Raw genomic sequence first — 23,929 nt, 5'->3', positions numbered from 1 at the left:
GAACTAATACACGGCCTATAAATTTCGTAGAATCTGAATGTGATTTATATGCCGCCAACAGTTCTTCGAACTGCGCTTCATCTGGCCAGTAGACTTGGTCTTCGGTGAGAATTTTTGTGCTTAGCGAAGCACGTGTCTCGAACGCATCTTAAGACATGCCCTTTGTGCACAGCAATCAACTGCGTGTTATCTGCTGGTAGAGCTCTGAACTGAGCCTGCATAACGCCTTATCAACATACGTGCCTCCGGTGGCCAAAGTACAGCCGCAAGAAGCGTTGTTTACACTTGTTTACGAACAGTTGGAGGCGCATTGTTTCCTTACACAGCGGAGGGAGCGCCGTGGCAGCAAAGCAGTTCTCAGTTCAGGTAAAGTCACTTTCACTCACAAAATTCGCTCTTGTGTTGGTTTGAAGAAAGGATGTTGACCTTCATCTACCCGCTAGCTGTGTACTGTGGCGATGTAGACGCGTTGGCGTTAATCTACACCTATATTCTGGTATTCACATTACAGTGTGTGGCGAGGCTGTACTTCTGCTACCCGCACCATTTTCCCATGCCTCTTTTCTGTTCAGTTTGTGAATGGAGCCCGGGACAGAACGATTGTAGGTAATACACACTAGAGCCTAATGAACAAAAGACGAGCGTATGGAATATCAGACCAACTATGTTGTGAGATTCAAGAGTTTCCAGCGAACAGAGCGCAGCATGTAATTCTGATGAGAGAGAATTCTTCAGACATGAAAATAACTTCTCGCGTACCTCAAAACAGTATTATACGTCCATCACTTTTAACAGTACACATTGTGTCTCAGGAGGAATGGTCAGCATATCACGATATGACTGGAACGATCAGTTTACGCAAAAAGTGAAGTAACTGCGGCCTCTAAAATGCATACTTTCAGACCTACGAGCACTTCCTCATCTTCGATACGATGAAACAAATTTCTTGTACTACAAGCCCTTTGCTTCCCATAATTCGCGAGGATGTAGTATTGACCCAAACAAGAAAACAGTGTGCAGTAAATGTGTCGTCTAAAATTCATACCTATGATCACTTGCTCATTAACAGAGATGTGTTTCACAATAGCTAAGATGAACAAGTGCTCTCATTCACGTCCTTTAAGAGCCAATGTCTACTGAACTTTCTTCTCTTACTTTAGTCCATGCTACCACCTTTGTAAATATGGAGAGCAAAGAGCTTACAGTAGAAGAGATTTGTTTCACAGTACGAAAATGAAGAATAGTTCATAGCTCTTGAAGTATGTGGACTCCAGTTGCCATCTGGTACATACCAGGAAAGAGTAAGTAACGTATTTAGCTTCTTCTCTGTTTTCTTGGAAGTATACCTGTTAAACAGTGTTTTTTCAGCATTTAACAAGCTGTCAGGCTGTCCATAGTGCAGTTTTCATTTATGCAGAACTACCAGCTTCAGAGATCGTAAGTAGTCAGCCTCAATTGGTCACACATCAGTTCAGAAAGTTACTTATCTCGGTTTCTGAATGTGCTTTTATAGTTAGTTCTTAAGTTAATAATACTGGCATGAGTAGGATGTGTGCATACTGTTACCAACTCAAGAGCAGATGGCCGCATTTTTGGCTACGGGCAGTCGTCTTCAGGCTGCTGCTTCTGGCTGTGGCAGTGGTGAAGAATATGGAGCGTTACACGAGACACCTCCGTTGTCGCTTGTTTCCACGGGTTCAGCTGTCGTGGCACCTCCAAAAATGGTTCAAATGCCTTTGAGCACTCTGGGACTTAACGTCGGAGGTTATCAGTCCCGTAGAACTTAGAATTACTTAAACCTAACCAACCTAAGGGCATCACACACATCCATGCCCGAGGCAGGATTGGAACCTGCGACAGTAGCAGTCGCACGGTTCCGGACTGAAGCGCCCACAACCGCTCGGCCACAGCGGCCGGCGTGGCACCTCCCAGTGTACCCGACACGGTGTATTCGCCCTCAGACATATACATCTACGTGACTACTCTGCTATTCACAATAAAGTGCCTAGCAGAGGGTACAATGAACCACCTTCAAGCTGTCTCTCTACCGTTCCACTCTCGTACGGCGCGCGGGAACAACCAGCACTTAATTTTTTCTGTGCAAGCCCTTCACTTATTTTATCGTGCTGATCATTTCTCCCTATGTAGGTGGGTGCCAACAGCATGTTTTCGAAATCGGAGGAGAAAATTGGTGATTGAAATATTATGAGAAGATCCCGTCGTAACGAAAAACGCCTTTGTTTTAAAGACTGCCACTCCAGTTCACGTATCATGTCTGTGCCACTATCTCCCCCACCTCGCGATAATACAAAACGAGCTGCCCTTCTGTGTATTTTTTCGATGTCATCCGTCATTCCCACCTGATGCGGCTCCCACACCGCACAGCAGTACTCCAGAACAGGGCGAACAGGCGTGGTGTAAGCAGTCTCTTTAGTAGACTTGTGGCACCTTCTAAGTTTTCTGCCAATGAATCGCAGTCTTTGGTTGGCTCTACCCACAATATTATCTATGTGATCGTTCCAATTTATGGTTATTTGTAATTGTAATCCCTAAGTATTTAGTTGAATTTACAGCCTTCAGATTTGTGTGACTTATCGCGTAATCGAAATTTAGCGGGTTTCTTTTGGTTCTCATGTGAATAACCTCTCACTTTTCTTTCTTCAGGGTGAATTGTCACTTTTCGCACCACACAGCTATCTTATCCAAATTATTTTGCAATTCGTTTTGGTCACCTGATGACTTTACATGGCGGTAAATCATATGCAAGCAATCTAAGACGGCTACTGAGGTTGCCTCCTATATCGTTAATATACACTCCTGGAAATTGAAATAAGAACACCGTGAATTCATTGTCCCAGGAAGGGGAAACTTTATTGACACATTCCTGGGGTCAGATACATCACATGATCACACTGACAGAACCACAGGCACATAGACACAGGCAACAGAGCATGCACAATGTCGGCACTAGTACAGTGTATATCCACCTTTCGCAGCAATGCAGGCTGCTATTCTCCCATGGAGACGATCGTAGAGATGCTGGATGTAGTCCTGTGGAACGGCTTGCCATGCCATTTCCACCTGGCTCCTCAGTTGGACCAGCGTTCGTGCTGGACGTGCAGACCGCGTGAGACGACGCTTCATCCAGTCCCTAACATGCTCAATGGGGGACAGATCCGGAGATCTTGCTGGCCAGGGTAGTTGACTTACACCTTCTAGAGCACGTTGGGTGGCACGGGATACATGCGGACGTGCATTGTCCTGCTGGAACAGCAAGTTCCCTTGCCGGTCTAGGAATGGTAGAACGATGGGATCGATGACGGTTTGGATGTATCGTGCACTATTCAGTGTCCCCTCGACTATCACCAGTGGTGTACGGCCAATGTAGGAGATCGCTCCCCACACCATGATGCCGGGTGTTGGCCCTGTGTGCCTCAGTCGTATGCAGTCCTGATTGTGGCGCTCACCTGCACGGCGCCAAACACGCATACGACCATCTTTGGCACCAAGGCAGAAGCGACTCTCATCGCTGAAGACGACACGTCTCCATTCGTCCCTCCATTCACGCCTGTCGCGACACCACTGGAGGCGGGCTGCACGATGTTGGGGCGTGAGCGGAAGACGGCCTAACGGTGTGCGGGACCGTAGCCCAGCTTCATGGAGACGGTTGCGAATGGTCCTCGCCGATACCTCAGGAGCAACAGTGTCCCTAATTTGCTGGGAAGTGGCGGTGCGGTCCCCTACGGCACTGCGTAGGATCCTACGGTCTTGGCGTGCATCCGTGCGTCGCTGCGGTCCGGTCCCAGGTCGACGGGCACGTGCACCTTCCGCCGACCACTGGCGACAACATCGATGTACTGTGGAGACCTCACGCCCCACGTGTTGAGCAATTCGGCGGTACGTCCACCCGGCCTCCCGCATGCCCACTATACGCCCTCGCTCAAAGTCCGTCAACTGCACATACGGTTCACGTCCACGCTGTCGCGGCATGCTACCAGTGTTAAAGACTGCGATGGAGCTCCGTATGCCACGGCAAACTGGCTGACACTGACGGCGGCGGTGCACAAATGCTGCGCAGCTAGCGCCATTCGACGCCCAACACTGCGGTTCCTGGCGTGTCCGCTGTGCCGTGCGTGTGATCATTGCTTGTACAGCCCTCTCGCAGTGTCCGGAGCAAGTCTGGTGGGTCTGACACACCGGTGTCAATGTGTTCTTTTTCCATTTCCAGGAGTGTAGATCAGGAACAACAGAGGGCCTATAACACTTCCTTGGGGAACGACGGATAGTATTTCTGTTTTACTCGATGACTGTCAGTCTATTACTACGAACTGTGACCTTTCTGACAGGAAATCACGAATCCAGTGGCACAACTGAGGCGATATTCCATAGGCATGGTTAGAAGATCCGTGTGAGGAACGGTGTCGAAAGCCTTCTGGAAATCTAAAAATATGGAATCAATTTGACACCACCTGTCGATAAAACTGATTACTTCATGAGTATAAAGAGCTTGTTGTGTTTCGCAAGAACGATATTTTCTGAATCCATGCTGTCTACGTATCAGTAAATCGTTTTCTTCTAGGTACTTCATTATGTTCAAATACAGTATATGTTCCAACACCCTTCTGCAACTCGACTTTAGTGATAAGGGCCTGTAATTTTACGGATTACATGAGGATGAGTGGCGGGTGTAAAGCGTTTTCGTCGCTCGAAGCGGAGGGCCAATCTGGAGGCTGGCGACTGATCTCGCCCATCCATCCTGCGATGGGACAGGTGGCCGCTGCTTGAGCAGGGTCCGAGCAGGCAGGGGGGGGGGGGGGGAGTAATGTTACTACTTATCAGGAGTTCCAAACGTTAGGCGTTTAAAACACTCTCAGTATTCGCCAAATATTGGTCCATGTCTGCAGAACCCAGGCAATTTTACATGTGTTCAAATGGCTCTGAGCACTATGGGACTCAACTGCTGAGGTCATTAGTCCTCTAGAACTTAGAACTAGTTAAACCTAACTAACCTAAGGACATCACAAACATCCATGCCCGAGGCAGGATTCGAACATGCGACCGTAGCGGTCTTGCGGTTCCAGACTGCAGCGCCTTTAACCGCACGGCCACTTCGGCCAGCAATTTTACATGTGTTCAAAAAGTTACATCTTGGAAAATATGTAAGATATAACACGATTTTAAAACCATTTTGTCTTCTTTAATATGCAGCTAAAAACAAAATCCTGTCTGGTATTATATGGACAAATTATATGAATACAGGGTGTTACAAAAAGGTATGGTCAAACTTTCACGAAACATTCCTCAAACACTGTAAGTAGGCTGTTTATGTTTTCTTTATGTAAATAGGCTGTTTATGTTTTCTTATTGGCAACGTTACGTAGCGCTCTCTACGAAAATCACTGGCTGTGCTCTGTGCAGTCTGTGGCTAGTTTGCATTGTTGTCTGCCATTGTAGTGTTGGGCAGCGGCAGCTGGATGTGAACAGCGCGTAGCGTTGCGCAGTTAGAGGTGAGCCGCCAGCAGTGGTGGATGTGAGGAGACAGATGGCGGAGTTTTGAAATTACATATATTATGACTTGTGATGATATTAAGGTAAATACATTGTTTGTTCTCTATCAAAATCTTTCCTTTGCTAACTATCCCTATCAGTAGTTAGTGCCTTCAGTAGTTTGAATCTTTTATTTAGCTGGCAGTAGTGGCGCTCGCTGTATTGCAGTAGTTCGAGTAATGAAGATTTTTGTGAGGTAAGTGATTTCTGGAAGGTATAGTTTAATGTTACTCAGAGCCATTCTTTTGCAGGGATCTTTGATAGTCAGATTGCGTTGCGCTAAAAATATTGTGTGTCACTTTAGTGAATGTTTGAGTACGTTCAGTTTTGCTCAGCTGTTTGAAAAGCAAATAGTGTAAGAGGTTTATCAGCACAGTCGTGTATAATTGTTCTAAGGGGACGTTTTATATGTCGCCTTAGAACAATTATACACGACTGTGCTGATAAACCTCTTACACTATTTGCTTTTCAAACAGCTGAGCAAAACTGAACGTACTCAAACATTCACTAAAGTGACACACAATATTTTTAGCGCAACGCAATCTGACTATCAAAGATCCCTGCAAAAGAATGGCTCTGAGTAACATTAAACTATACCTTCCAGAAATCACTTACCTCACAAAAATCTTCATTACTCGAACTACTGCAATACAGCGAGCGCCACTACTGCCAGCTAAATAAAAGATTCAAACTACTGAAGGCACTAACTACTGATAGGGATAGTTAGCAAATGAAAGATATTAACAGAGAACAAACAATGTATTTACCTTAATATCATCACAAGTCATAATATATGTAATTTCAAAACTCCGCCATCTGTCTCCTCACATCCACCACTGCTGGCGGCTCACCTCTAACTGCGCAACGCTACGCGCTGTTCACATCCAGCTGCCGCTGCCCAACACTACAATGGCAGACAACAGTGCAAACTAGCCACAGACTGCACAAAGCACAGCCAGTGATATTCGTACAGAGCGCTACGTGACGTTGCCAATAAGAAAACATAAACAGCCTACTTACATAAAGAAAACATAAACAGCCTACTTACAACACAAATAAAGAAAAGATGTTATGTGGACATGTGTCCGGAAACGCTTAATTTCCATGTTAGAGCTCATTTTAGTTTCGTCAGGATGTACTGTACATCCTCGATTCACCGCCATGGTTTCATACGGGATACTCTACCTGTGCTGCTAGAACATGTGTCTTTACAAGTACGACACAATATGTGGTTCATGCACGATGGAGCTTCTGCACATTTCAGTCGAAGTGTTCGTACGCTTGTCAACAACAGATTCGGTGACCGATGGATTGGTAGAGGCGGACCAATTCCGTGGCCTCCACGCTCTTCTGACCTCAACCCTCTTGACTTTCATTTATGCGGGCATTTGAAAGCTCTTGTGTACGCAACCCCGGTACCAAATGTACTCTTCGTGCTCGTATTGTGGACAGCTGTGATACAATACGCCATTCTCCAGGCTGCATCAGCGCATCAGGGATTCCATGCGACGGAGGGTGGATGCATGTATCCTCGCTAACGAAGGACATTTTGAACATTTCCTGTAACAAAGTGTTTGAAGTCACGCTGGTACGTTCTGTTGCTGTGTGTTTCCATTCCATGATTAATGTGATTTGAAGAGAAGTAATAAAATGAGCTCTAACATGGAAAGTAAGCATTTCCGGACACATGTCCACATGACATATTTTCTTTCTTTGTGTGTGCGGAATGTCTCCTGAAAGTTTGGCCGTACCTTTTTGTAACACCCTGTATACATGACACTGTTTTCGTAAAATTAAAAAAAAAGGTCACGTACATTCATATAGCTAGAGTAAATGACTTCATGAATACATAATTATCGGTGCTGAATATCGTATTTAAATACATAAGCACACTCTGCATGGATTAACACAGCATTTTCATACAAAATATTTTAAAACAGCGTTCCATACACAAAACCACACAGCAATTTCCGCACTAATAACTTGACTCCTTGCGAGATGCTTTGTCGCTTCCTTTCCTTGATTTTGAAAAACTAAAGTAACGTACACGGGAGGCACATCGTTTTATTTGTAGGTAGTAAATGTTTCAGGAGCTGTTAGCAAGATTGGTAATGAAATCTGTTGTTGTCATTATCTTGGTGTTAAATGAACTGTGTAAAATGCATTCCCTATTCCTAGTAACTGCAAATGAGAAAACAGTTTCCGACACCATTTTACAATTCATTGCCTAAACACATTGTATTGCGGTCGCTTTCAAACACACCTGTGTCGTGCAAATCATCTTCACTGTATACATCGTAGACAATGTCTCCAAAATTCAGCAAATCGACAGTTTCTTCATTAGATAAACGACGTCGCGCCATTTCTCTGACACAGTATACCAAAGACAATCTCTATCTGCAGGAAGAATGTGACTCATAACAAACGAAATAACACGAAAAAATATTGCGCATTGACGGTGTCTATCCTTGCAACTAATAAATAACAATATAAAAACTATCAATAGTTATAGGTGCGGAAATATGTTGTTCTTGTTGTGGTCTTCAGTCCTGAGACTGGTTTGATGCAGCTCTCCATGCTACTCTATCCTGTGCAAGCTTCTTCATGTCCCAATACCTACTGCAACCTTGATCCTTCAGAATCTGTTTAGTGTATTCATCTCTTGGTCTCCCTCTACGAATTTTACCATCCACACTGCCCTCCAATACTAAATTGGTGATCCCTTGACACCTCAGAACATGTCCTACCAACCGATCACTTCTTTTAGTCAAGTTGTGTCACAAACTTCTCTTCTCCCCAATCCTATTCAATACTTCCTCATTAGTTATGTGGTCTACCCATCTAATCTTCAGCATTCTTCTGTAGCACCACATTTCGAAAGCTTCTATCCTCTTCTTGTCCAAACTATTTATCGTCGATGTTTCACTTCCATACATTGCTACACTCCATACAAGTACTTTCAGAAATGACTTCCTGACACTGAAATCTATACTCGATGTTAACAAATTTCTCTTCTTCAGATACGCTTTCCTTGCCATTGCCAGTCTATATTTTATATCCTCTCTACTTCAACCATCATCAGTTATTTTGCTCCCCAAATAGCAAAACTCCTTTACTACTTTAAGTGTCTCATTTCCTAATCTAATTCCCTCAGGATGACTCGACTTACTTCGACTACATTCCATTATCCTCGTTTTGCTTTTGTTGATGTTCATCTTATATCCCCCTTTCAAGACACTGTCAATTCCATTCAACTGCTCATCCAAGTCCCTTGCTGTCTCTGACAGAATTACAATGTCATCGGCGAACCTAATGATTTTATTTCTTCTCCATGGATTTTAATACCTACTCCGAATTTTTCATTTGTTTCCTTCACTGCTTGCTCAATATACAGATTCAATAACATTGGGGAGAGGCTACAACCCTGTCTCACTCCCTTTCCAACCACTGCATCCCTTTCGTGCCCTCGACTCTTATAACTGCCATCTGGTTTCTGTACAAATTGTAAATAGCCTTTCGCTCCCTGTATTTTACCCCTGACACCTTTAGAATTTGAAAGAGAGTATTCGAGTCAACATTGTCAAAAGCTTCCTCTAGGTCTACAAATGCTGGAGACGTAGGTTTGCCTTTCCTTAGTCTTTGTTGTAAGATTGCCTCACGTGTTCCAACATTTCTACGGAATCCAAACTGATCTTCCCCGAGGTCGGCTTCTACTAGTTTTTCCCCTCGTCTGTAAAGAATTCGCGTTAGTATTTTGCAGCTGTGGCTTATTAAACTGATAGTTCGCTAATTTTCACACCTGTGAACACCTGCTTTCTTTGGGATTGGAATTATTATATTCTTCTTGAAGTCTGAGGGTATTTCGCCTGTCTCATACATCCTGCTCACTAGATGGAAAAGTTTTGTTAGGCCTGGCTCTCCCAAGGCTGTCAGTTGTCCTAATGGAATGTTGTCTAATCCCGGGGCCTTGTTTCGTCTTAGGTCTTTCAGTGCTCTGTCAAACTCTTCCCGCAGTATCATATCTCCTATTTCATCTTCATCTACATTCTCTTTCATTTATATAATACTGTCCTCAAGAACATCGCCCTTGTATAGATCCTCTATATAACCCTTCCACCTTTCTGCTTTCCCTTCTTTGCTTAGAACTGGGTTTCCATCTGAGCTCTTGGTATTCATAGAAGTGGTTCTCTTTTCTCCAAAGGTCCCTTTAATTTTCCTGTAGGCAGTATCTATGTTGCCCCTAGTGAGATAACACTCTACATCCTTACATTTGTCCTCTAGCCATCCCTGCTCAGCCATTTTGCACGTCCTGCCGATCTCATATTTGAGACGTTTGTATTCCTTGTTGCCTGGTTCATTTACTGCATTTTTATATTTTCTCTTTTCATCAGTTAAATTCAATATTGCTTCTGTTACCCAAGGATTCATACTAGCCCTCGTCTTTTTACCTACTTGATCCTATGCTGCCTTCACTATTTCATCCCTCAAAGCTACCCATTCTTCTTCTACTGTATTTGTTTCCCCCGTTCCTGTCAATTTTTCCCTTATGCTCTCCCTGAAACTCTGTACAACCTCTTCTGGTTCTTTCAGTTTATCCAGGTCTCATCTCCTTAAATTCTCACATCTTTGCAGTTTCTTCAGCATTGCGCATCGTTTTTCAATCAACAAAATACGCTGTCCAGGAGAACCTACGTGCTTGGCGCTTTTGGAACGGAGCGCGGCCCATAGTATGAGGGCTATTTGAAAAGTAAGGTCCGACAGGGTGCTTAAATGGAAACCGCAGCGAAAATCCTATGAAGCTTTGCACCTATGTGTGTTGATTGCGAAACGTCGCTCTTTTCAGTTCTGAGCGCACAGTGAGCAAGTAAAGATGCCTAGAACAACAGTGTCTCCCACCAAGTACGAGGGCCTGGTGTGAAATAATGCCTGATGTCATGCAGCCCACATAACATAGCTGTCATGCTTTTCCTTTTGCAAGACAATTCTCGGCCGCACTCTGAAGAGCCAATGAGGAATCTCCTGCAGCGTTCTCGATGGGGGGTGTGTGACCACCCACGATAGAGCCAGTAATTGGCTCTCCCTGAGTTTCATCTCTACTCACATGAACCGCTAGCTATGAAGACAACGTGCTGGCAGAGACAACGAGCTATAGACCAGTGTAGAGAACTGGCAGGAAGAACAGGCGGCTTGCTTCTATGACGTGGGTTTTGAAAAGTTGGTGCAGCGCTACGGCAGATGTCTAAATAGGAGCGTCGATTATGTAGAGGAGTAGCTCGAAGGTGTACCTCACTGTTGAAAACAATACATTTTTTTTTATTTTCACAAGGGTTTCCATTTTGCTACCGATAGGACCTTATTGTCCAAATAGGCCTCGTATCGACGGGCTTAGCGCTGGGAGAAAAAGCCTCTTAGACAGGGCGTCAAGGGCCAGAAGAAAAGCAATTGTGCACTTGATATGTCTTCCCAGGGCCCTCTTCGGAGATGTGGAGGAGGCTTTCCCTTCTGAGGGCATCCTCAGTTCGTACAGGCGGCTGGCAGAGGTGGTGAAGGCTGCTGGCCCCACGCACGGAGTGCTAGCGGAGCTCTCAATTTGCAGCATTGTACCCAGATTCCACTGGGGTCCCTTAATTTGAAGGAATGTGGAGGGTCTCAAACAAGGCTTCGTCGACTCTGAGAGGGTCTTGGCTGCAGATTTCTGGACCTGCATTATCAGATAGGAAATTGTAGGACTTCTCTTGATAGGCCAGGGATGTTCTTTACAAAGTAAGCATTGAACATTCGCCAGACGACTCACAGACAGCGAAAACAGAACGCATTGAGAGTGAAGACATTTGGCCTCTCAAAATTTTATCAGTAAATGCTTGAAGTATTCGTAACAAACTTCCCAAATTTGCTGCCCGCCGGGAAACTTCTCGTCCTCAAATTACTCTCTGAACTGAGAGCTGGATGAAGACATCATGGTTACTAACACCTGTCTCTATACCGAATACGTCGTAAGAAGCTCTGAGATATTTAGCGGTTCATAGATCCTGTATCAATAAAAGGAGGGTGCGTAAATTGCAGTGGACAGAATTATTGTCTCTACTGGGGTCGAATTTGAGTGTGACAGTAGAGATTTATGGTCATGTATAAAAGATCCAACTGAAATCAAGTTTAATCTGGTCGTGTATAAAAGGTCCAGGTGAAATCAAGTTAATTATTGAATACTTTTACCGGCCACGCGATTCAGCTGTGACTGTTTTAGAGTCACTGAAAGAAAGTCTACAGTCAGCAGTGCGGAAATTGCCAGATCATGCAATATTAGATGGGGGGTAACTCCAACCTACTGTGTATCGACCGGGACGTGTATGGATTTATTGCAAGGGGTTCGTACAGACAGTCCTGTGAAGTTCTTTTGAACAGTGTTTCCGAAAAGTGTCTTCAGCAGATAGTTTGGCAGCCCACAAGGAATGGAAATATTTTAGACCTAGCTCACCGACGTCGTTAATACAGACGCAGGAATTGGTGACCATGATGTCTTCATAGCTACTTTGGTTGCTAAATGAAGCAATCCAGAAAGTCAGGGGAGTATTTCGGATAGAAATAGAAGATACACCATTGTTACCATCCTACTTAGACAGTTAATTAGTATAATTTAGTTCAAGTGCAAGGGACGTAGAGGAAATATGGGCAAATCATACTCTGGACAAGTATGTTCTAAGTAAGTGGATTAAAAACGGGAAAGACCCACCGTGGTTTAACAACGAAATTCGAAAAATGCTGTAGAAACAAAGGCTGTTGCTCTCTCAGTTGAAGCGAGAACTTGCAAAAGACGACAGGAAAATGTGAGTAGAAATTCGTACGGCTGTAAAAAGATAGACGCACGAATCGTACAACTACCACCGTCATATGTTAGTAATAGATTGCGAGCTAACATTCCAAAGATGTTCGGGCTCACATACGATTCCTCTTCGTCTAAATGTCTTGGCACAAACTTGTCTAGCTATTGAACAGCACGTGTCGCATTACTCGCCCTAAATTAGACAGTTGTGACCCTTTGGTTAAACTGTCTGGTTGACGGCCAGTTTGCGAGATATAACGTTAACGTAACATATAAAAACAGTAATGATAATGTTGTTGTTGTTGTGGTCTTCAGTCCTGAGACTGGTTTGATGCAGCTCTCCATGCTACTCTATCCTGTGCAAGCTTCTTCATCTCCCAGTACCTACTGCAACCTACATCCTTCTGAATCTGCTTAATCTATTCATCTCTTGGTCTCCCTCTACGATTTTTACCCTCCACGCTGCCCTCCAATACTAAATTGGTGATCCCTTGATGCCTCAGAACATGTCCTACCAACCGATCCCTTCTTCTGGTCAAGTTGTGCCACAAACTTCTCTTCTCCCCAATCCTATTCAATACTTCCTCATTATTTATGTGATCTACCCATCTAATCTTCAGCATTCTTCTGTAGCACCACATTTTGAAAGCTTCTATTCTCTTCTTGTCCAAACTATTTATCGTAGATGTTTCACTTCCATACATTGCTACACTCCATACAAGTACTTTCAGAAATGACTTGCTGACACTTAAATCTATACTCGATATTAACAAATTTCTCTTCTTCAGAAACGCTTTCTTTTCAATTGCCAGTCTACATTTTATATCCTCTCTACTTCGACCATCATCAGTTATTTTGCTCCCCAAATAGCAAAACTCCTTTACTAGTTTAAGTGTCTCATTTCCTAATCTAGTTCCCTCAGGATCAACCGACTTAATTGGAATACATTCCATTATCGTCGTTTTGCTTTTGTTGATGTTCATCTTATATCCTCCTTTCAAGACACTGTCAATTGCATTAAACTGCTCTTCCAAGTCCTTTGCTGTCTCTCACAGAATTACAATGTCATCGGCAAACCTCAAAGTTTTAATTTCTTCTCCATGGGTTTTAATACCTACTCCGAATTTTTCTTTTGTTTTCTTCACTACTTGCTCAATATACAGATTGAATAACACCGGGGAGAGGCTAGAACCCTGTCTCACTCCCTTTCCAACCACTGCTTCCCTTTCGTGCCCCTCGACTCTTATAACTACCATCTGGTTTCTGTACAAATTGTAAATAGCCTTTCGCTCCCTGTATTTTACCCCTGCCACCTTTAGAATTTGAAAGAGAGTATTCCAGTCAACATTATCAAAAGCTTTCTCTAAGTCTACAAATGCTAGAAACGTAGTTTTGCCTTTCCTTAGTCTTTGTTGTAAGATAAGTCGTCAGGTCAGTATTGCCTCACGTGTTCCAGTGGTTCTACGGAATCCAAACTGATCTTCCCCGAGGTCGGCTTCTACTAGTTTTTCCATTCGTCTGTAAAGAATTCGTGTGAGTATTTTGCAGCTGTGGCTTATTAAACTGATTGTTCGGTGATTTTCACATCTGTCAGCACCTGCTTTCTTTGGGATTGGAATTATTATATTCTTCTTGATGTCTGAGGGTATTTCGCCTTGTTTCATACATCTTGCTCACCAGATGGTAATGATAATATCAGGAACTAAATTAAAGACACATAAATGATATAGGCCACAAAGTTGCTATTTGGTTAGAATAATATTTATTCAGAAAGCATACTAACAGAGGAAGTGGTCGTATTTAGAGTTACTGTTACACTCGAAAGCATATCCATTGGACACAGTTCGATAATTCACAATCTCATTACGAAACGCAAGTCCGATACTCCACCTCGTCTTTCATGCGAAAAGTTTGAGTTCACGCCAGCCGCGTGGCTGCTCGGCGTTCAGAGACTAAGTCCTGCGATGCCACACAACGCGAAATTTTCTAAGTCGTTTCACTTCATAGCTGCCTACAGACCGACTGTCTGCTTTCAAGTCTCAGTCTGGGCCATTCACTTTGGTGTCTTCAACCGAACTGTCCACTTTCGCGTCTGCAACGGCACTATCTGTGTCCGTCGCCGGCCGCGTTTTCCGCGCGCCGAATATCCTCGCTCAACTGACGAGGGCAGTTCCCTTTCCTGAAGCCCTCCATCTGATTGGCTACAGCTTATTCTACATTATTTTACATTTTAACATATTTAAATAATCAAAGCTTTACCACTTTCACGTTCTAAATGAATTAACGATAATATCCATTACATAATAAACGTTAAATTCTTTTACATAAAACCAATACAATTTGTTCCTTAACATTAAATGTCAAGACCAATAGCGTTGCACCAATGTGCTTAAATAAATAACATAAGTAACTAATATGCAGTAAACTTTACAACAGATATTCTATTACCTAATGGTTCAATAAGGTGTCATGCTGTCATCGTTCAATGTGTTTTGTGTGGAGGAAATGATGATCTGTTACTCAACTGAAAATACTGATAATTTAAATTCACTGTATCTTTTAAAGAAATAAAGTTACAGAGTTGATATTTACAGCATTTGTCATTTTAATGACGCGCTTCTATGTGAAATGTCGATCATTAAGATCGACCAAAGCGTTTAGATTTTAGCACTCAGGTCTTTGTTACCAAACTTGTTAATTTCACAAAACTATTATAGATATGAACAATGTTCAAGTTTTATTGGGATCATCACGAAAATTTATGAAGGATGGTAGATTAAAATAACTGTGGCTTAATTCCCTGTATTACTACAGAATTAAATAGTTTCTATAAATGTTTCCCTTTACGGCCGATCTTAGGTCCGCCATATTTAACATTGCTACATCTCCTTAGCCACAAACGGATTCTACTGGGTTTTCCTATGATGCACTTTCTCGTCTGTCTCACTTGCGTACTACAGCGCTTAGGCCTCAATAGGTAGCAGATGCCTGTGAATTTCCCCATCTTGTGCCAAATCTGCACTCTGTGTGGCACGTGGTTCTGGACGATAGAGTTCGTTTCATAATTCCTGAAGACTGACTCTTTCGGACATGTACTTAAATGAGAGAGAATTGCTCGTTAATTCAAAAGATCTTACCCAGAATCCGAGAAAATTTTGGTCCAACGTAAAATCGGTAAGTGACTCTGAGGCTTCTGTACAGTCCGTCGTTGACCAGTCCGATGTGGCAGTAGAGAACAGCAAAAGTAAAGCTGGAGTTTCAAATTTCCCATTTAAGAAATCGTTCACATAGAAGAATTGCGCAAGCGTACCGCTGTTTGGCCATCTCACAGACTTCTGTATGGATGACACAGCAATAAGGATCGCTGGTGTAGAGAAACAACTGAAAGAGTTGAAAGTAAATAAGTTGACAAGTCATGATGGTATCGCAGTTCGCTCCTAGAAAGAGTACTGCGCAGTGGTGGTCCCTTATTTAGCTTTCATTTATCGCGAATCTCCAGTCCAGCGCAAAGTCTCAAGCGAATGGAAAGGAAAAAAATGTGTGTGACTGTTGTATATAAAAAGGGCAAGAGAACGTGACCGCGAATTTAAGGACCGATGTATTCAACATCGGTTTGCTGCAGCATCCTTGTCATCATCTCAGTTCAAGTATAATAAATTTTTTTGAGGGGAAAAAGCTTCTGGCGATATATCTAAACAGTTTTAAAAAGCATCGATGGTGCGAAACTCAGCTTGCCCATTTCGCACATGAGACAAAGCGAACACGGATGAAATGCAACAGACAGTTTCCATATTCTTTTTCATACGGCGTCACACTATCAGTCGACGAAGGTTTCCAGGTATGTGTGTGGCACGAAATCTTCTTAAGTAAAGAAACGCAGTATTTGTCTTCGACAGCGAGTGTTCATCAGAGAACAGGAATGCGCCATGGAAGTGTGATACGACCACTGTTATTTTCTGTGTAATGTGTTCGGAAATTCCCGCTACAAACTTCTAGAACTTGTAGAAGACAGTGCGCAGATAATATTTTCAATTGGAACCTACACTCCTGGAAATGGAAAAAAGAACACATGAACACATTGACACCGGTGTGTCAGACCCACCATACTTGCTCCGGACACTGCGAGAGGGCTGTACAAGCAATGATCACACGCACGGCACAGCGGACACACCAGGAACCGCGGTGTTGGCCGTCGAATGACGCTAGCTGCGCAGCATTTGTGCACCGCCGCCGTCAGTGTCAGCCAGTTTGCCGTGGCATACGGAGCTCCATCGCAGTCATTAACACTGGTAGCATACCGCGACAGCGTGGACGTGAACCGGATGTGCAGTTGACGGACTTTGAGCGAGGGCCTATAGTGGGCATGCGGGAGGCCGGGTGGACGTACCGCTGAATTGCTCAACACGTGGGGCGTGAGGTCTCCACAGTACATCGATGTTGTCGCCAGTGGTCGGCGGAAGGTGCACGTGCCCGTCGACCTGGGACCGGACCGCAGCGACGCACGGATGCACGCCAAGACCGTAGGATCCTACGCAGTGCCGTAGGGGACCGCACCGCCACTTCCCAGCAAATTAGGGACACTGTTGCTCCTGGGGTATCGGCGAGGACCATTCGCAACCGTCTCCATGAAGCTGGGCTACGGTCCCGCACACCGTTAGGCCGTCTTCCGCTCACGCCCCAACATCGTGCAGCCCGCCTCCAGTGGTGTCGCAACAGGCGTCAATGGAGGGACGAATGGAGACGTGTCGTCCTCAGCGATGAGAGTCGCTTCTGCCTTGGTGCCAATGATGGTCGTATGCGTGTTTGGCGCCGTGCAGGTGAGCGCCACAATCAGGACTGCATACGACCGAGGCACACAGGGCCAACACCCGGCATCATGGTGTGGGGAGCGATCTCCTACACTGGCCGTACACCACTGGTGATCGTCGAGGGGACACTGAATAGTGCACGGTACATCCAAACCGTCATCGAACCCATCGTTCTACCATTCCTAGACCGGCAAGGGAACTTGCTGTTCCAACAGGACAATGCACGTCTGCATGTATCCTGTGCCACCCAACGTGCTCTAGAAGGAGTAAGTCAACTACCCTGGCCAGCAAGATCTCCGGATCTGTCCCCCATTGAACATGTTTGGCACTGGATGAAGCGTCGTCTCACGCGGTCTGCACGTCCAGCACGAACGCTGGTCCAACTGAGGCGCCAGGTGGTAATGGCATGGCAAGCCGTTCCACAGGACTACATCCAGCATCTCTACGATCGTCTCCATGGGAGAATAGCAGCCTGCATTGCTGCGAAAGGTGGATATACACTGTACTAGTGCCGACATTGTGCATGCTCTGTTGCCTGTGTCTATGTGCCTGTGGTTCTGTCAGTGTGATCATGTGATGTATCTGACCCCAGGAATGTGTCAATAAAGTTTCCCCTTCCTGGGACAATGAATTCACGGTGTTCTTATTTCAATTTCCAGGAGTGTATGTACGGAAACGTAACAATGCCGTGCTACAACCATTTGAAACAGGTTGGTAATGAGACCACAGTTACAAGTAATTGATTAGGAGTCACCAGTACATAATCTGTTTTAAGTTCTACTCATTCATAGCCAAAGAAATTCCTCGTCTACTCATGACGAGTTCTCTTCGGCGCGATACAGCAGAACCTCTTTGAATTCGGGATTGTGGCGTCTCCTTGAAACACAACAGTCACGCCTGCTGACTGGTAAGGTACCCTTTCTCAAAGTCGTTGCGTAACTGTGGCGAAAAGTTTATGTAACAGAGTCGGAGGTTGTAGAGAACGATCTTGATAAAGGCGACGAGCAGCTCTTTCCAGTACCGTGAGCTTCGCCATACAGAAGGATGATATACGTGTATTCTACATCTACAGTCATACTCCGCAAGCCACCTGACGGTGTGTGGCGGAGGGTACCTTGAGTACCTCCATCGGTTCTCCCTTCTATTCCAGTCTCGTATTGTCCGTGGAAAGAAAGATCGTCGGTATGCCTCTGTGTGGGCTCTAATCTCTCTGATTTTATCCTCATGGTCTCTTAGCGAGATACACGTAGGAGGGAGCAATATACTGTTTGACTCCTCGGTGAAGGTACGTTCTCGTAACTTCAACAAAACACCGTACCGAGCTACTGAGCGTCTCCCTTGCAGAGTCTTCCACTGGAGTTCATCTATCATCTCCGTAACGCTTTCGCGATTACTAAATGATCCTGTAACGAAGCGCGCTGCTCTCCGTTGGATCTTCTCTATCTCTTCTATCAACCCTATCTGGTACGGATCCCACACCGGTGAGCAGTATTCAAGCAGTGGGCGAACAAGTGTACTGTAACCTACTTCCTTTGTTTTCGGACTGCATTTCCTTAGGATTCTACCGATGAATCTCAGTCTGGCACCTGCTTTACCGTCTAAAAATTTATATGGTCATTCCATTTTAGATCACTCTTAATTCCTATTCCCAGATAATTTATGGAATTAACTGCTACCAGTTGCTGACCTGCTATATTGTAGCTAAATGATAAGGGATCTTCCTTTCTACGTATTCGCAGCACATCACGTGAGATTCAGTTGCCATTCCCTGCAGCATGCTCCAATTCGTTGCAGATCCTCCTGCATTTCAGTACAATTTTCCGTTGTTACAACCTCTCGATATTCTACAGCATCATCCGCAAAAAGCCTCAGTGAACTTCCGATGTTATCCACAACGTCATTTATATATATTGTGAATAGCAACAGTCCTACGACACTCCCCTACGACAGACCTGAAATCACTCTTACTTCGGAAGACTTCTCTCCATTGAGAATGACATGCTGCGTTCTCTTATCTAGGAACTCTTCAATCCAATCACACAATTGGTCTGATAGTCCATATGATCTTACTTTGTTCATTAAACGCCTGTGGGGAACTGTATCGAACGCCTTGCGGAAGTCAAGAAACACGGCATCTACCTGGGAACCCGTGTCTATGGCCCTCTGAGTCTCGTGGACGAATAGCGCGAGCTGGGTTTCACACGACCGTCTTTTACGAAATCCATGCTGATACCTACAGAATAGATTTCTAGTCTCCAGAAAAGTCATTATACTCGAACACAATACGTGTTGCAAAACTCTACAACTGATCGACGTTAGAGATATAGGTCTATAGTTCTGCAAATCTGTTCGACGTCCCTTCTTGAAAACGGGGATGACCTGTGCCCTTTTCCAATCCTTTGGAACGCTACGCTCTTCTAGAGACCTACGGTACACCGGTGCAAGAAGGGGGGCAAGTTCCTTCGCGTACTCTGTGTAAAATCGAAGTGGTATCCCATCAGGTCCAGCGGCCTTCCCTCTTTTCAGCGATTTTAATTATTTTTCTCTGTGTCATCTATTTCGATATCTACCATTTTGTCATCTGTGTGACAATCTAGAGAAGGAACTACGGCGCAGTCTTCCTCTGTGAGACAGTCTTGGAAAAAGACATTTAGTATTTCGGCCTTTAGTCTGTCATCCTCTGTTACAGTACCATTTTGGCCACAGAGTGTCTGGACATTTTGGTTTGATGCACCTACCGCTTTGACATAAGAGGAAAACGTGTTTCTAGCCATGTTGCTCTAACATTCGGAGCCACGCGAATGAGAGTCAAAAGACGTCTGAGAGGTAGGAAAAACATTAAATGACGTCAGCCGATCCGACTTAACCACTCCCCCACCATGACTAAGCTGTTGCACACCTACCTAGCAAACATTTTTTCAAAAGCCTGTAGCATGAAAAAGGTGCGGTTCCGGACATAGGTTTCTATTCAAAATGTTGTGTACTCTATCCTCTCTACAAATCCTAGAAGTTTTTAACGTGAATTTCGGAACACCCTGTATGTACAAATAATCTGGCGAATAGGGAAAGCAGTATCAGATGATGCTGTGGAGTACAAGAAAGTGCCGTCGTTGGCTGTAAGTGTAGGAGGATACAAGATGACTTAGACAAAACTTGTAGTTTGTGCGATGAAGGGCAGCTAGCTGTATGTAAACGCAGAAAAATGTAAGTTGGCAGATCAACAGCAAAAACAAACGCATAATCCAGAATGAGGTTTTCACTCTGCAGCGGAGTGTGCGCTGATATGAAACTTCCTGGCAGATTAAAACTGTGTGCCCGACCGAGACTCGAACTCGGGACCTTTGCCTTTCGCGGGCAAGTGCTCTACCAACTGAGCTACCGAAGTACGACTCACGCCCGGTACTCACAGCTTTACTTCAGCCAGTATCTCGTCTACTACCTCCCAAACTTTACAGAAGCTCTCCTGCGAACCTTGCAGAACTAGCACTCCTGAAACAAAGGATATTGCGGAGACATGGCTTAGCCACAGCCTGGGGGATGTTTCCAGAATGAGATTTTCACTCTGCAGCGGAGTGTACGCTGATATGAAACTTCCTGGCGGATTAAAACTGTGTGCCCGACCGAGACTCGAACTCGGGACATTTGCCTTTCGCGGGCAAGTGCTCTACCAACTGAGCTACCGAAGCACGACTCACGCCCGCTACTCACAGCTTTACTTCTTCCCGCGAAAGGCAAAGGTTCAAATGGCTCAAATGGCTCTGAGCACTATGCGACTTAACTTCTGAGGTCATCAGTCGCCTAGAACTTAGAACTAATTAAACCTAACTAACCTAAGGACATCACACACATCCATGCCCGAGGCAGGATTCGAACCTGCGACGGTAGCGGTCACGCGGTTCCAGACTGAAGCGAAACGCAAAGGTCCCGAGTTCGAGTCTCGGTCGGGCACACAGTTTTAATCTGCCAGGAAGTTACAAACGCATAATGTTCGAATACAGTACTAGTAGTGTGCTGTTTGACAAAGTCACATCAATTAGGTATCTAGGACTAACGTTGAAATTCAATGTGAAATGGAATAAGCATACAAGGAGCGTAGCAGGGAAGGCGAATGATCGATTTTGGTATAATGGGAGAATATTAGTAAAGTACGGTTCAATTTAAAGGAGATCGCATACAGGATATTAGTGCGACCAACTGTTGAATACTCTTCAAGTGTTTGGGATCCGCACCAGATCGGATTAAAGAAAGTCATCGCAGCAGTTCAGAGGTGGACTGCTAGAGATGAACAACACGGAAGAATTACAGAGACGTTTCGGGAACTCAAATGGGACTCATCAAAGGGATGCCCACGTTCTTTTCGAGGACGAATATTGGGAACATTTAGAGAACCGGCATTTGAAGCTGACTGCAGAACGTTTCTACTGCCACCAGCGTACATTTCGCGTAATTACCACGAAGGTAAGATGGGCTCGTATGGAGGTATATAGCCTTTCGTGTTTTCCTTGCTCTTTATGCTCTTTACGCTTGTTGAACAGAAAAGGAAGTGACTAGTAGCGGTACGGAGTACATCCCGTACGGTGGCTTCCAGAGTATGTACGGGGCTATTACAAATGACTGAAGCGATTTCATAAATTCACTGTAGCTCCATTCATTGACATATGTTCACGGCACACTACAGACACGTAGAAAAACTCATACTGTTTTGTTCGGCTGAAGCCGCACTTCAGGTTTCTGCCGCCAGAGCGCTCGAGAGCGCAGTGAGACAAAATGGCGACAGGAGCCGAGAAAGCGTATGTCGTGCTTGAAATGCACTCACATCAGTCAGTCATAACAGTGTAACGACACTTCAGGGTCAAGTTCAACAAAGATCCACCAACTGCTAACTCCATTCGGCGATGGTATGCGCAGTTTAAAGCTTCTGGATGCCTCTGTAAGGGGAAATCAACGGGTCGGCCTGCAGTGAGCGAAGAAACGGTTGAACGCGTGCGGGCAAGTTTCACGCGTATCCCGCGGACGTCGACGAATAAAGCAAGCAGGGAGCTGAACGTAACACAGCCGACGGTTTGGAAAATCTTACGGAAAAGGCTAAAGCAGAAGCCTTACCGTTTACAATTACTACAAGCCCTGACACCCGATGACAAAGTCAAACGCTTTGAATTTTCGGCGCGGTTGCAACATCTCATGGAAGAGGATGCGTTCAGTGCGAAACTTGTTTTCAGTGATGAAGAAACATTTTTTCTTAATGGTGAAGTGAACAGACACAATGTGCGAATCTGGGCGGTAGAGAATCCTCACGCATTCGTGCAGCAAATTCCCAATTCACCAAAATTTAACGTGTTTTGTGCAATTTCACGGTTTAAAGTTTACGACCCCTTTTTCTTCTGCGAAAAAAAAAAACGTTACAGGACACGTGTATCTGCACATGCTGGGAAATTGGCTCATGCCACAACTGGAGACCGACAGCGCCGACTTCATCTTTCAACAGGATGGTGCTCCACCGCACTTCCATCATGATGTTCGGCATTTCTTAAACAGGAGATTGGAAAACCGATGGATCGGTCGTGGTGGAGATCATGATCAGCAATTCATGTCATGGCCTCCACGCTCTCCCGCCTTAACCCCATGCGATTTATTTCTGTGGGGTTATGTGAAAGATTCAGTGTTTAAACCTCCTCTACCAAGAAACGTGCCAGAACTGCGAGCTCACATCAACGATGCTTTCGAACTCATTGATGGGGACATGCTGCGCCGAGTGTGGGAGGAATTTGATTATCGGCTTCATGTCTGCCGAATCACTAAAGGGGCACATATCGAACATTTGTGAATGCCTAAAAGAACTTTTTGAAGTTTTGTATGTGTGTGCAAAGCATTGTGAAAATATCTCAAATAATAAAGTTATTGTAGAGCTGTGAAATCGCTTCAATCATTTGTAATAACCCTGTATGTAGATGTAGGTACATTTTAGAGCCCATGTAAACTTGACATTATTGCTGTGAATGGTCATTCCTGTCTTATTATGGAACACTCTGAACATAAATAGCGTTGTAGACAGCATCGGAATTTCCACGACGATTTTTACCGATGATGCTCTTGCAAACAAAAAAGTCGCAGTGAAATGCAGGAGGATCTGAAAAAATTCACGTTTGGTGCAGGCAGTGTCGATTGATCATCAATACAAACAAATTCGTCGTATTGCATATACATAGACAAAAAGATTACACGATCTCAGAACAATCACTGGAAACAGTTACTTCCATAAAATGTCTGAGAGTGTCTGTATGGAACGATTTAAAGTCTAAGGACCATATAAAACTAACCGCAACAAGGGAAACGCCATACTGAGATCCACTGGATGAATCTTCAGGAAATATATACCGTCAGCGAAGGAAGCAGATTACAATGCAATCGTGGGAGTAATTCTTGAATATTGCTCGTCAGTGTGGGATTCACACGGAGATGATTACCAAACCCCAGTGGCAGACGCTGTAAGAGAGGCGTTCTGCATCACGGTACGGTCTACTGTTAAAAGTTCCGACAGCGCAGATTCCCAGAAGAGTCAAGAAATATACTGCTTTCTCCTACGTGTATCTCGTGAGAAGACAATGAAGATAAAATTAGAGATTCGAGCCCACACGGAGGCCTACAGGCCATCGTTCATCCCGCTGTCGGCGACTGGAACAGGAGGGGGTTAAGTGACAGTCGACGCATAGTACCTTCTATCACACACCGCAAGATGGTTTACGGCGTACCGAGG

At 44.6% G+C, this 23,929-nt stretch overlaps 1 protein-coding gene across 1 annotated transcript in view; it reads left to right on the top strand.

The window, feature by feature from the left end:
• Nucleotides 1-302: 302 nt before the first annotated feature.
• The window catches only part of LOC126094798 (cytochrome P450 6a2-like), a 230,274-nt gene continuing 206,647 nt past the window's right edge, over nt 303-23,929 (top strand). Inside the window, exon 1 of the mRNA XM_049909364.1 lies at nt 303-366. The gene's annotated coding sequence lies outside the window, so the exon portion shown is untranslated. The remainder of the gene's footprint in view (nt 367-23,929) is intronic.

The sequence above is a fragment of the Schistocerca cancellata genome, chromosome 8, assembly GCF_023864275.1.
Source record: "Schistocerca cancellata isolate TAMUIC-IGC-003103 chromosome 8, iqSchCanc2.1, whole genome shotgun sequence".
Taxonomy (NCBI): domain Eukaryota; kingdom Metazoa; phylum Arthropoda; class Insecta; order Orthoptera; family Acrididae; genus Schistocerca; species Schistocerca cancellata.
This window is presented reverse-complemented; position numbering and strand designations above follow the sequence as displayed.